This window comes from Melospiza georgiana, chromosome 6 (assembly GCF_028018845.1).
Source record: "Melospiza georgiana isolate bMelGeo1 chromosome 6, bMelGeo1.pri, whole genome shotgun sequence".
Classification (NCBI taxonomy): domain Eukaryota; kingdom Metazoa; phylum Chordata; class Aves; order Passeriformes; family Passerellidae; genus Melospiza; species Melospiza georgiana.
The window spans coordinates 44,837,912-44,851,470 of NC_080435.1; positions in this window are offsets into that span (position 1 = coordinate 44,837,912).

Here is a 13,559-nt window from a genome sequence, read left to right on the forward strand (position 1 = left end):
AAAAAGGTTAATAGAGGCAAACCCTGCAAGCAGTGGGAACTGCTTCATTGTCCTCACACAAGTGAACTAAACTTTGATAAGTCTCTTACTGGGGAACTACACTCACACAAGCCTGAAGGTGCTCATCTCTCCTGATGGGCCATCACAGGCCATAATGAACTCAACTGCACTGACTTATTAGGCAGCTGTAATGACTTAGTAGGAGCCAATTGATTTCTAAATGAATTTAAACCAATTGGTATGTTTTTTTTTTTTTTTTTTTTTTCCTGACACTAGGCATTGATTTATAGCTGGTATATCTTCACCTCTGGAGAAGTTGCATACACACAGGCCCAGCTGTGGTGACAAAGGTAGTAGGATGTTCACAATGACTGGATAGATGTTAAATAATGCATAAGGAAGGACTACATACCCTGAGATTAGCTCAGTTGGTTACAGTATGGTGCTAACAATACCAAAGCTGTGGTTAGATCCCGGTAAGGGCCATTCAACTTGAGTGGTACTCAATGATCTTTGTGGGTCCCTCCTAGCTAAGAATATTCTGTGAAATCAAGGATGCTTCCTGTTGCACAAACAACTTGGAAGGGCAGTAATAGGCTCCTTGCATGGCATTTGCTAAGCTTTGATTGTTAAATGAAGCATTCTTCTGTTACATAGAAGTTTATCTCTGGGCTCACTCCTTCCTCTTGCTCTTGAAAAGGTGAATTTTTAGAGAGTATTTATTGCCTTTGTGCATTTATGTACTTTTCTTTTAATGCTACAAAAGATTTTCTCTTGAAAGTAAAACAAGTTCTATTTCAAGATAACAAGCATTTTGCCACTTAGAGGTAGCCATTAATAGGATTAGCACTGAGTAAATGAGATTCCTGTAAGGACTTACCCTATTTTACTGCCATGGTCATAGACTGAGAAGTCCAGGATGGAAGATCCTTGAAGATTTGTTATCCTTCATACCATCCTTCAACTAACTTTTTTGGATAAACGTTCTGCCTCTGTTTTCAGACAATCATTTCTAAGTTTTCCAAAATGACATATATAAAGAAAATGGTGTCATCTAAATTAAATAAGTATGTGGCCATTACTTTGATGTTCACAGTCATAAAGGCAAAAATACTCTAAAGCTGTCTGCAGAAATTCTGAGCCAGTCCAGTTTTCAAAAGAGGGATGTCCTTGAGAAAAGCAGAAGTCAATTAAAAACCAATCAATAATACTACTGCAGGCAAAGTGTCTTAGGTGTGGAAGTCAGTGTTGCAACACTAAGGATCTAAAAATATAAGTGAAGCAATAATTTAATAAAAGTTATGTAAAAATTTCAGACGTGTGAGAATAACTTTCCAGTTGAGCTCTGCCTCTGCAACTTGTCAATACTTTCCAGTTTTTCCTTTCTTGTATTCCTGGTACAGGTCTTTTCTGTGTATTCAACAGCCACTTACCGTGAGTCAGTGTTTTATCTTAATTCTTGAAATAGAGTTGAAGGAGAGCTCTGCAGCCTTTCAAATTTAAACTGACTATAGTTAATTCACTTGGACACTATTCTCTGACTGTTTCAGAGAATGAATCAGAAAGATAAAGTCATCAATAATTTAGCAGTATTGGATTAGCAGAGAAAAAACTAGCTAAAAAAAAGAAAAGCTATAGACAAAATAGCTTAAATTAAAATGGAAGAAAACAAAAGAATAATTAATTTTGTATGCTACAATTGAAGTCTGTAAAAACACTTCCTGAAAAACAGAACAAAGATATTTTTTCAAAGCCTGGTTGGAATCTTGAATGTTTTATCACAGATTATAAGAATAACACTACCACAATAGAGCAAAACCCAATCAGTTCATGATCTAGCCTGTCAGAATGGGTGAGCCTAATATCAAGAAAATTAGAGGGCTTGGCAATTGCCAAAGACAAGTGCCAGATTTTGCACCTAGGGTGGGATTATCCTGACAGTATTTACAGGCTGGGGAATGTTGAATACAAGTCAGCAATGTGCCCTGGCAGCAAGGGCCAGCCATGTCCCGGTGTTGTTGTTGGCTGGGTGAAGGAGGGGATTGTCCTGCTCTACTCCACACTCAGGCAGCCTCACCTCAAGGACTGTGTGTAGTTTTTGGCACCACAATATAAAAAAAAAAATCAATCTGTTGGAGGGTGTCCAAAAGAGGGCCACAAAGATGGTGAAGGGCCTTGAGAGGAAGCCGTGTGAGCAGTGGCTGAGGTCACTTGGTCTGTTCAGCCTGGAGGAGACTGAGGGGAGACCTCATTGCAGTTACAGCTTCCTCAGGAGGGGAAGAGAAAGAGCAGGCACTCATCTCTGCTCTGGTGACCAGTGACAGGACAGGATGGAGTGGCCTGAAGCTGTGTCAGGGCAAGTTCAGGTTGCCCAAGGTTCTTTACCACATTTCTGGAAATATAAGGGACTATGTGCTTGAAAGACCAATGTTTCAAGAAATTTGCTTACATCATTCGTAACCCTTTCCAAACTCCTGTGATAATTATTTGAAACATGAATATTTCAATTTATCTTTCTTACTTTTCTTCATGTTGAACAACAGAGGGCAGAAAGCTTGGGATTTCCCTTGACTTAAAGAGGCTCCTCTCCTGCTGCACATGGCCTAAGTGAGGATGAAAGTACACTCCTACTGTAGGGTATATAATGAATGTAGCATCATTATACATCTCTGTGAGGGGAGAAAGGAAGGGATGAGCTGTAGCAGGCACAGAAAACCAGGGAGATCCACGGGCTGCAGGTAGTAAAGCTTGTGTTGGTATCCTGGAATCATGAGGGGTATCAGAGCAGTTTTCCATGTTACGGATTTTTAGTTGTGGAATGGAGACTTTGGTTACTTTGGTTACTTACACTTTGGTAAGTTTCCAAATGAAAACACACCAGTAACACTCGTGTTCTCCGGTAGGTGGCTAATGTTCTTACTAACCTGTGATTAGTTATAGTGATAAATGAGCAAGATAAATGCATTAACAGGGAAGATTTCTCCTTTAAAATGTCTGTCAAAAATATCTTGAAGGAAATATCTATATCAACCTTAGTTGGAACTGCAATCAGGCTGTTTTGCAGAAAGAGCATTTGACAAAGTTAGCAAAAATTAAAATATCTTGAAAGCATCTCTAAAATACAGCTAATTGGCCCTTCAGTTGGAACTATACTGAGAGGCCATTTGTGTTTTATTTGCAAAAAATCAAACCTCAAGGATATTTTGTAAGACTGTTTTCCCACCTCTATGGGAAGCATTATTATATTTAGAGGCACACAAGAAGTGTTCTGATTGCACTTTTGCATATTCATTCATGGTATGAAAATAATCTTTGAGTGGAATTTTCTTCAAATGATTATCTGTCATTTCTGTAAGCAACCAGGTCACTAATAAGGAAACTGGCATTACTTTTCAAATACTGGTATGCTTATTATATTTCACCTTTAATTTAATTTGTTTCAGTATTAGGAAGCATGGGAGAAACACTCTAGATTATGTTTCATATAGGTTTGCACTGATAGAACTATGGTACACAACAACTGCAAATATTAATCAGCTGCTTGCTGCAGTTGGTAAGAAAGCTGATGTTAATCAGATTTTTTTACTTTGCAATTCTGTATGCTTTTATGATGGTCCAGTACACTGAGTGATAAATGAACTTTCAAGTGGAAAAAAAAAAAAGAAATAAGAAAGCTAGCAACATAGTTCTCACATACCAGGCATGATTTTGCAAACTGAAAGTCAGCAAAAAGCAGAAGTAAAATGGTAATATATATGGAAACTTTTTTTAAAGAGTATTTAGTTTGCAAAGACCACCACAAGTTAAGAATAGCAATCCATATTTCTCTCCGTAGTAATTTATAATACCTTGGAGAAAATGGATCCCCAGAGTTAATGAAGTTATACATGAACTGAGACCATCCTGTGAGCATCTAGTGGCTCCATAAACCCTTGATGCAGTCAGGAGTTAAAGCTGTCACATGTGTCTGTTTTTATGAACAACAACATATAACAAGGGTCAATTCAAATAGAATCTTTCATCTACATAGAACTTTGTCTACAACTTAGGAGTTCATGCATACTTCTAATTTCAATTTCTGGTCGTATTAAGCTTTATTAAGTTTTCTTTTTTCTTTCTCTGTTTCTTCCTCACTAGGGATAACAGCTGCTCAGTATATGAGCTGTGTAGCTGCACCTGCAGTGTTTGTAATTTTGCAGAGAATCGCTCTTTGTGACAAACCTCTTATATGGTTCCTTCTTTTTGAAGGGGTTCTTCACTGCTCTGCTGGTTTGGTTAAGGCTTATCAGGAGCTCCTGAGATGCTGAGGTGTGGGAGGATGTGCCACTACAGGCAGACAGAAAATTGCTTGAGTAGCCTGCTCTTACTGGAGGAGTTTTCTGTCAGGCACACGTGATCAGTCTGCTATCTCATGTTCTCTGGTCAGCTCTTTGTCCTAATGCAGTGCAAATGGCTGAACTTGTATACGAGGACAAAATTTGCACAGACCACGGTATCAATCAGTGTAATTGGGTAATTACAAAGACAATGCTAAAATCACCGAATTTACTTCACCAGTGCTGCTGCACAACCTCTTTTCTGCATTTTTACTATAGTTCTGTGCTTATAGCCCTGAAAAAAGAAGGTATTTTCACAGTAGAAAAAGCAGTGACAATGAACTAGAAAAAAATTCACTCTAAAGTGAGAATCATCTTATCTGGAATTCGGATTTAAAATATTTTAACTATTACCTGGAACAAACTATCTAACAGAACACTAGTGCAAAATGTTTCCATGAACTCTGTTAGCTTCAGCCCTACTTAAAACCCATAGACTAAAAAAGATTTTCAAAAGTATTCATATAAGTATCCATAGAGAACTCTCTTAATTTATTCTTTTTAAGATTTTGAATTACTTATGGCCTCAAAATATAATGACATTTTTGAATTTATTTAATTTTTAATTAATTATTAGAAATACATGCATCTTCTGGTTTCCAACTGTTAGTGGCAATTACATTTGCTTGAAATATGAACCAATTTTTTCCTCCAGGTGCTCTTTATTGCCATCACATCCAGGTTTACTGTTATGGATCAAGAGTAACAGGACACTGGTAAATCTAGTGTGCAATAACATATCAAAAAAGAAAAAATCAACAGTGACATTAGTATCCAGTTTGAACATTAAAAAACCCAAATGAAATAAAACCAATTGACCAAACTCATACTTTTAAAACATAAATATTTATCCTAGTGCTCACAATCATGTTTCATTGAAATTCCTTTTATGACTCTATCGGAAACTATAGTGAGAATAAGGTAGCAGTCAGTTCCTGTCAAAATGCACAAAATATTAAAGCTCTTTTTTGAAACTGACAACTCATTTATAAGGCAGGCAGTTTTATTAGCTCTGATATTTGTAACAAGGGACTCTTTCAGCTGTTCTTCTTTGAAGTGAAAATTAAACTTTAGAGGAATCATACAATTATAAAGTCACAGAATATCCTGAGTTGGAAGGGACCCAAAAAGTTTGTTGAGTCCAGCTCCTGGCTCTGCACAGAACGGCCCCAAGAACCACGGCACGTGTGCCTGAGAGCATTGTCCAAATGCTTCCTGAGCTGTGTCAGGCTGGTGCTGTGGCACTTCCCTGGGGACGCTGTTCCAGTGCCCAGCCACCCTCTGGGCTAAGTTTATGTGGCTGGGGATTGCCCAGACCTCGAATTCATCAAGAACCATACACTGGACTAATCCAAGCCAAAACAAATGAAGAGCAAAGAAAGCAGGTAATTCAGGGAAGAGAGCTTGTGCTCCAAAATGCAGCATGCGGCATTTCTGTGGAAATTAAAACTGAGTAAACCTAGCAGGGATCACTAACCGTACTTTGCAGTATCCTCAAGAATTTTGGTTGCTTGTTTTTCCTAGATTATTTCCAGGTCCACTGGAAATTTCTTTCTAGTGCAATATTTAACTCTTACCCACTTTATTGAAACTTGCATTCCATTATGTACTTCTGTTATTCTAATCAGGATATAAGCACTTAAAATATAATTTAAGGTTCTCATGATATGTTAATTTTGTTATAAAAAATTGTTTGTAACATAATTTTGCACAATAACACATCATTATATATTATTATGAAATACATATAACTACATGTAAATAATATGTATTTTATATATCATGTGTACATATTTTGTATATATAACAATAATATATATTATACACAAATATTATATGTAATTATCAAATAATTCCATATAATAAATTTTATGCATTATTATAATTATACAATATAATTACACGTAAGCTATAGCAACTTGCTATTTTATTTTATTTTATTTTATTTTATTTTATTTTATTTTATTTTATTTTATTTTATTTTATTTTATATTTATTTTATTTTATTTTATTTTAATATTATCAGTAAAACTTCATGGACACAATTTATTTTTGAGCTGTTATAGTCTAGGGAGTGATATCACCATGGGGTTGACAGAAAAAAGACTTGTCTGTCTCTCATATATGTCTGGATCAATTTTTTCTTACTGTACTGAATTTACATGTGCTTTAGATATTCCCAATATATGGAGTTAGTTCTACTACAATAAGGCAAGTAGTGGGCAAACATCTCTCCTATTGCAATGAATCAGAACCCATTTTCCCTGTACTTTCCTCCTTTCAAGGATACTATTTCTGGAATATTTTTTTCAGGATCAAGGATATCTTGTTATCAAGACATTTCAGTCATATACATTACCTTGTTTTTCAGCATTCTGTCAGTGAAAATTTTAGTGTACCTTGATTACTAAGTAGTTTAACCTCTACACCACTGAAAATTTTTATTTTCTACTGCATGACAAAAAAACTCAGGGAAGTGAGTGTCAAGAGCTTTCCTTCAGCTGACCTTTGAGAACTGCATGCCTGGTGAGAAAACTTTTGTCATATTTCACTTCTAGAGTGTCACAAGATTTCAGTGTTTCAAATCTATTAAATCAAACTTCCCTCTTTTCACCAGCCCTCAAAGTACATTGTTCTTCTGTACCCTCAAGGGGAATATTTAACTTTGATTTCTGTTCTTTTTCCCTGACTCTAGGAAAGTTGTCTGATTTGATTCGGCCTCTTGAGCATATGTTGTCTCTGCAGCCTGAATCCACACTTTGGGAATGGCTGGGGTGGTCTCCACTTAGCTTCCTTCCACTATGTTGAGAAAAATTTGGACATGACACACCAGTATGCCTCTGGAAAAGCAGAGTTAAAGCAAAAACCCCAAATAAAAATATTTCGTTTTCTTTGTCTGTATATCTTTTCATAATCTGCAACCTAAGTTTCAGGATAGGTTAACCAAACACTCCAATTCCAACTAACAATTCATATATTGACTGAGATTTGTCCTCAAGAATTGGTGTTTCAGAAGAACTGTAATGTTAATTTGACTGTGATGTTACAAACCTGGATCTATCACAGAATAACTGTACCTCTTATTGCCAACAGTTCCTGACATTTAGGAAGCCAAAGCAAATAGCAGATTGTAAAACCTGTCATACTTTCCTTGAGTTACTAACCTTCAATCTGACAAAACATACATTCAGTTGATTGAAATTTTAGATACCTTTCCTCTAAGGAAGATCATTCTAACTGAACAAGTTATTGTCTGATTAATTTGTTACTCTTAGTGATCCAGTTCTATCCTCATTAATTTTAAAGCTAAAAACTTTCAAAATAATAGAAATATTAATATGTTCTGAGACTCATACTCAATACTTTGAAATGTGTTTCAGTTGTCCATTTTGAAGAAAAAACATTATAAAGACAGTGATTACCAGAGAATGATTTATTATTTTGCAAAATTATTGCATGGTGAACAAGGTGATTTGGCGTTACTAAAATTTAATTTCAAAAGCGCTTTCTTTGGGAGAAAAAGAAAGAACCAGAGCAGTACTTCAAAGGCAAATATAATACTGTATAAATAAACTTTGCAAAATTGGGTGTCACACTGCCAATAATAATCTGTGATATATGATTAGTGAACTACTCATCCAAGTGAACTACAGAAAGGTAATAAAGTTCCTCTTTGGGTTTTTTTCTGAATATGACAATCATATGGTAAAATAAATAATAATCTCAATGTATTGTCTCCTATGTTGGCAACATTTGCTGCAGCAGGGGGTCACATATTCCTACAGAAATAATATATTATTATGCTTAACATTCTCTCAGAAAAAGGGATAGCTTGTTGTCTTAGTGTCTGGTTGCCAGTGAAACAAGCCTTATGAGATAGATATGAAAAGGCTGCACAGTTGGAAACATGCATACTAACTTAATTTGTTCTTCATGCCTCTCCTTCAGCATCAAAAAGACTTTCTAGGGTTTTGGTGAACGCAGATTTGTCTGACTTTTTATTGCCCCTGAGAATGTTCTGACCAAAGTGCCTGCTTATTTTGTGTACATGTATAGAAAAGGCAAGTAAATTACATACAAATCAGTCCAGAGTGAAAAAATATTTGAAATTTTTAACTATCAGAAAAGTGCGATTTTGAAACAGTCTTCTAATAGGGAAGTCAGCTTAAATATGCATCTTGATAAATTTGCATAAAGGACACCACTGTATGGGTTCCTTAAAGTAGGGCATAGGGCACTGTAACAAAAAAATTTCTCTCCTGGCTTCCTAAACTATAAAATTCTGTATTATCTGTTATAAAACACTGTGTCTTATATTCTGTGTTAGAATTGTATTAGAATTCCTGCTGCTTCTACAGGTACTTTGAGATGGATTTTGATTTAAACAGTGCCATTAAAATCTACATTTAAGTAGGGCAGCAAATGTTTTTGAGAACATTTGCATCATTAACAAGTTGTATCCATCCCTATGATTCAAGAGGGGTCCAAATTTTATTACAGAATATTTTCCCCTTAAAAATAACTGAGCACTGTAAAAAATTAAGGTTACACTTAACAGAAATGTATATGAAAAACGAGTAAATTTGATGTACTATATGGAGAAGTTGGGATGTATGCTGATCTTTGATCAATTGGTTGATCTGTAGATCTAGAGTTTAAATAGCTTTTAGAAAAGTTGAGGGTTTTTCTCCTTTCCTCTCATGTCTGGATTTGATGGCATTTTTGTTTAAAATTGCCTCTTGGAGGCAATAATTTCTGTCCTAATGCACAATGTCCAGGTTACTTATTTAAATATCTGTATGTTCTTTTAAATTATATGATGTATTTTTTTGAGATGGACTAAACATAAAAGCAGAGGCTAAAGAGCTGATTAATGGCCTTATAAACTGTGAGGAAAGAAAGGGCTTTAGCACATAAAGAAAACCCTTACAATGAGTCATGGTCAGCATGTTCTCATAATTATTAAAATGTCACAATTTTTAGGATAAAATGAAACATTTTCTGTTCTGTCTCAAGTTTAATTTCTGAAAAAAAAAACCCGATGAAATTACTTTCATCTAAAACTATTCCTCTTGAGTTTTTCAGAGATTCCAAAGAAGTACAGTTTTTTTTCTTTCTTGTTTCTCTCTTTTACAGAAAAATAAATAATAATTTATCAATTTTAGTGCATGAATAGTTAGTTTTGGTTAACTTATAAAAACAATAAAATTAATTCAAAATCGGACCTTGCAAAAGCCCTGAATTTTGATGTCTTTCAGATCCAAATCTGAAGTTTTTGTTAAAGACCTATAACAAAAATAAAGTGTTTTGTAAACAGAGAATTTCTACAGCTTTTTTTTTTAAAACTTATTAGTGACTGATACCATTACCTCCACACAGCCTCAGAAATATCTGTAGTCTAATTTTGAACTGATATACTTACCATATGTGCCTATAATAGATTTCACAGATTTATTGTGAAGAATAGAGATATTCTTACACAAAGATCACTAGGGTAATGATCCATTCCTAAAACTATATTGGACAATGGTCAGGAGGACTGTCTCATACAATAATCATAATCAGCTATTACATGAGCTATAATTGGATCTAGCCATAATGTACTTCATCTTAAAAAAGATATCTCAGATAGCATTTATTGAAATAATCCCGAAAAGCCTTATTCACTCCATTAAATTAAATAGAAAACAAGATAGACTAGACCAAATGTTGGAATTTGCATTGCAGATGCATGAAGTTTATATTAAGTTATTCTCAATTCCTATGTCTAAAATATAAATGACCTATATGACTTGTTTGCAGCTCTTGCATTTATTTTTCTTCAAAAGATATTAAGTTCTTATTGTCCAACTGAATCTTTAGGTTTTGTTCTGCATTTCTGTAAAAATGTTCATGTATCCTCATGTCCAGAGAAGAGCAGAAAAGTCTGTGAAGGTTGTACATGTCTTATAAGGAAAAATCAAATTAGTTGGAGCTGTTTCACCTGTTGAAGAGGACGTTCAAACATGACCACACTGTTATCTATAGTAAGCTGAAAGAATAATTATCAATTTTCTGTATTATGTACTCTTTTCTATGCTTTGAAAGAAGAGTTGAATTTTTATACTTATTGAAAATAAATCAGGTATCAGTTTAGCTTGGTATTGGTTTATTTGAATTTTTTTCCTTTCAAAGTTCTCTCCATCACGTGCCTTCCAATAGGATCCCAATACCTGGCCTTCCAGATATGAATGCTAAAACTATATGAAAGAGAATTAGGTTAGTCTGGATATGTATGCTTGAATCTTGGAGAGCTTAATGAGCATTTTTTTAGATTAGAACAGTTTTTTTGATCTTTTATGATTGATCTGTCTTGGTGCTAAGTTTTTCCTAATTCCTAGAAAATTTTCCATTGCAATAACATATTATCATGTTCTACTTTATAACTAATGCACTGATCAATTTGTTCTAAAGAAATAAAAATTACTTATGAAAAGCAGTTAAATACAAAGTTGGAACAATCAGAAATTCTACCTGATTCTATTGAAACTATCATAGATTTTGGCTACAGCTATGAGATTTTCCAGAATAGAAGTGTCTGAAATTTGCCTTCCTCTTACTTCATTGCAAATTTTACTGTATCATGTTTTTCCTTTTTCAGAAAAGTAAAAAATTATCCCCGCAGGAATCGAAATAACTTTAACTATGCTAATTTCATGGAAACTATGTAATTGGATTTATACCTTCAGGATATTGTCTTTCTCAAAAGCACTTCAATGAATGGTGTGAAATTTTAATTTTTCAGTAAACCTGCAAGCTTTTTATGAAGACAAAACTTGATGACTGAAAGACATTTTGGCAATGATTTAAAACATAAATGATATTTTAATTCTGAAATGTCTAGTAATAGTTTACTTTCTGGAAGCAGAAGTAGTAACCATAAAACAAGGAAAGATTGATGTGCTATGCATGAACAGAAAATTCTTGGATATATTCTCTTTTCTTCTCACAAATGAGACAATATTCCTGAAAACAAAAGTCATCCCTATAAACATAGAATTTAAAGGAAAACATTAGAGCTTGAATATTACAAAGGAGGGAGACAGCTGCAACTGAATTAATGATAGGAGGTAAAAAATAACCCCTTTAGAAGTTATTTTAGCATGTTATTAGACAACTCATCAAATACAGGCTTTCTTTGAGTAATTAATTCTTCCCCAAAATTCTAAAAATTTAGATAGGGGCTTGAATGTCTATTATTTAGAACAGTTAGAAATCTATTTCAGTTTTTGGTTTCTGGGGTTTTTTTTGTTTTTTTTTTTGTTTTTTTTTTTTTTTTTTTATGCCTTGGCCTTTTAGATGATTTAAAAATATCTTCCTATTGAAATTTCTTGCTTTTTTGTCTTCTGATACTTCTTGCTTCCTAATAACTCTATTCACAAGAACAGCAGCTGGTGCCTGCACAAAATTAGGAAAAAGAATATAAATAATGTTGCATTTTATTTATAATGCATTCTTTTTACAAACTCTTATAAAATGCATTCTAGTGAGAAGTAGATGCCTTCCAAAGTGAGTTGCAGGATTTTGCAGATTATCAAAAGATGTGTAACAAAAAAAAAAAAAAAAAGAAAGACGGGATGAAGAGCTAAAATTAATAAATTATAACAGCAGTGGTGTTGATAATCCTGGTGACAACAGGTAAGGAAAAGCGGATCAATGTCACAATAAGCAAGAAAAAAAAAAAAAAAAGACATAGAAAAGTTTAAGAGAAATGAAAATCTGAGAACAGGATTAAAGGAATTATAAGATGTAGCCTGACAGGAAAGAATTCAGGGATTTTGAAATTTTGATGTGTGAAGAAGTCATGCAAGTGACAGAAAAGACTCCACTGCTTAACAGGTGCTTAATAAGCAAAAATTAACCTTTTTGTGAAGGATCAAAAAATGATAAAGATGAACAATAAAGTTTATTTAAAGATATGATCAAGTGTCTCAAAAGCATTTCAGACACTACCAGAAAAAGCCCGAAGGAAATAGAATAAAGGCATAATGTGATATTGTGTGTTATAAAAAAAAACCCAAAAAACTTTACAATATGTTACTATTGCTAGATTTCAGGGCTTTGGAAGGACATTTGAAAAAAAAAAAATCACAGGTACGAACCTAGGAATAAAGGTGAAGGTAAAATTGGTAGAAGTGGCCATATAAACTGATGGATTTAATGCACAGCTTTCCAGAATTCAGAAGAAATACTAGCCCTTCTAACTTGTTATCTGAGGATACTGACAGTTAATTTTTGTGAAAAATCATGGTGTCAAAATTATGTCACATAAGAAGTTCTAGGCCAGAAATAATCTACTAAGTCTTCTTTGAAATACATTGTTTTTTAAAAACAGGGGTGTTGGTCAGCAGGGTACAGATGTGAAGAGCAGGCGTCCTGGCTGGTATCAGCACCACAGCAGGACCAGGGCAGGGATTGTCGCCCTGAACTAGGCACTGGTGAGGCCTCACTTTGAATCCCGTGCTCTGCTCTGAACCTTCACCACAAGGACATTGAGGAGGTGCAGTGTGTCCAGAAAAGGGCAATGGAGCTGGGGAGGGGTCTGGAGCACAGATCTTACGAGGAGTGGCTGAGGGAGCTGGGGGTGCTTAGCCTGGAGAAAAGGAGGCTCAGGGGAAACCTTGTCACTCTCTACAAGTGCCTGAAAGGGGCTGGCTAATCGCTTCTTCAAGTAAAAATACTCAGGAAAACAGGAAATGGGCTCAAGTTGCACCAAGGGAGGTTTAGATTGAATATTAGGAAAAATTTCTTCACTGAAAGGGTGGTCAGGTGCTGTAACATGCTTCCCAGGGAAGTGATTGAGTCACCATCCATGCAGGTATTTAAAAGACATGTAGATATGGTGCTTAGACACGTGGTTGGTTGGTGGACTTGGCAGTGTTAAGTTTATGTTTGGACATAATGAGCTTGGAGGTCTTTTCCAACATAAATAATTCTATGTTTCTAAAATATTGGTGGAGTCAGGTATATCTGTATTGTGTTGTGCCTATGAAAACAATAAGGGTGTAAAAAATATGCAATATTAACATAATCATGCAAATGTGTAGCAATATACCTATTATATACCTGTAGCCTACGTAATATACATACAATATATCCATAGCCTACAGACCAGTAGAGTGCCAATGCCAAATTCAGGCAGAA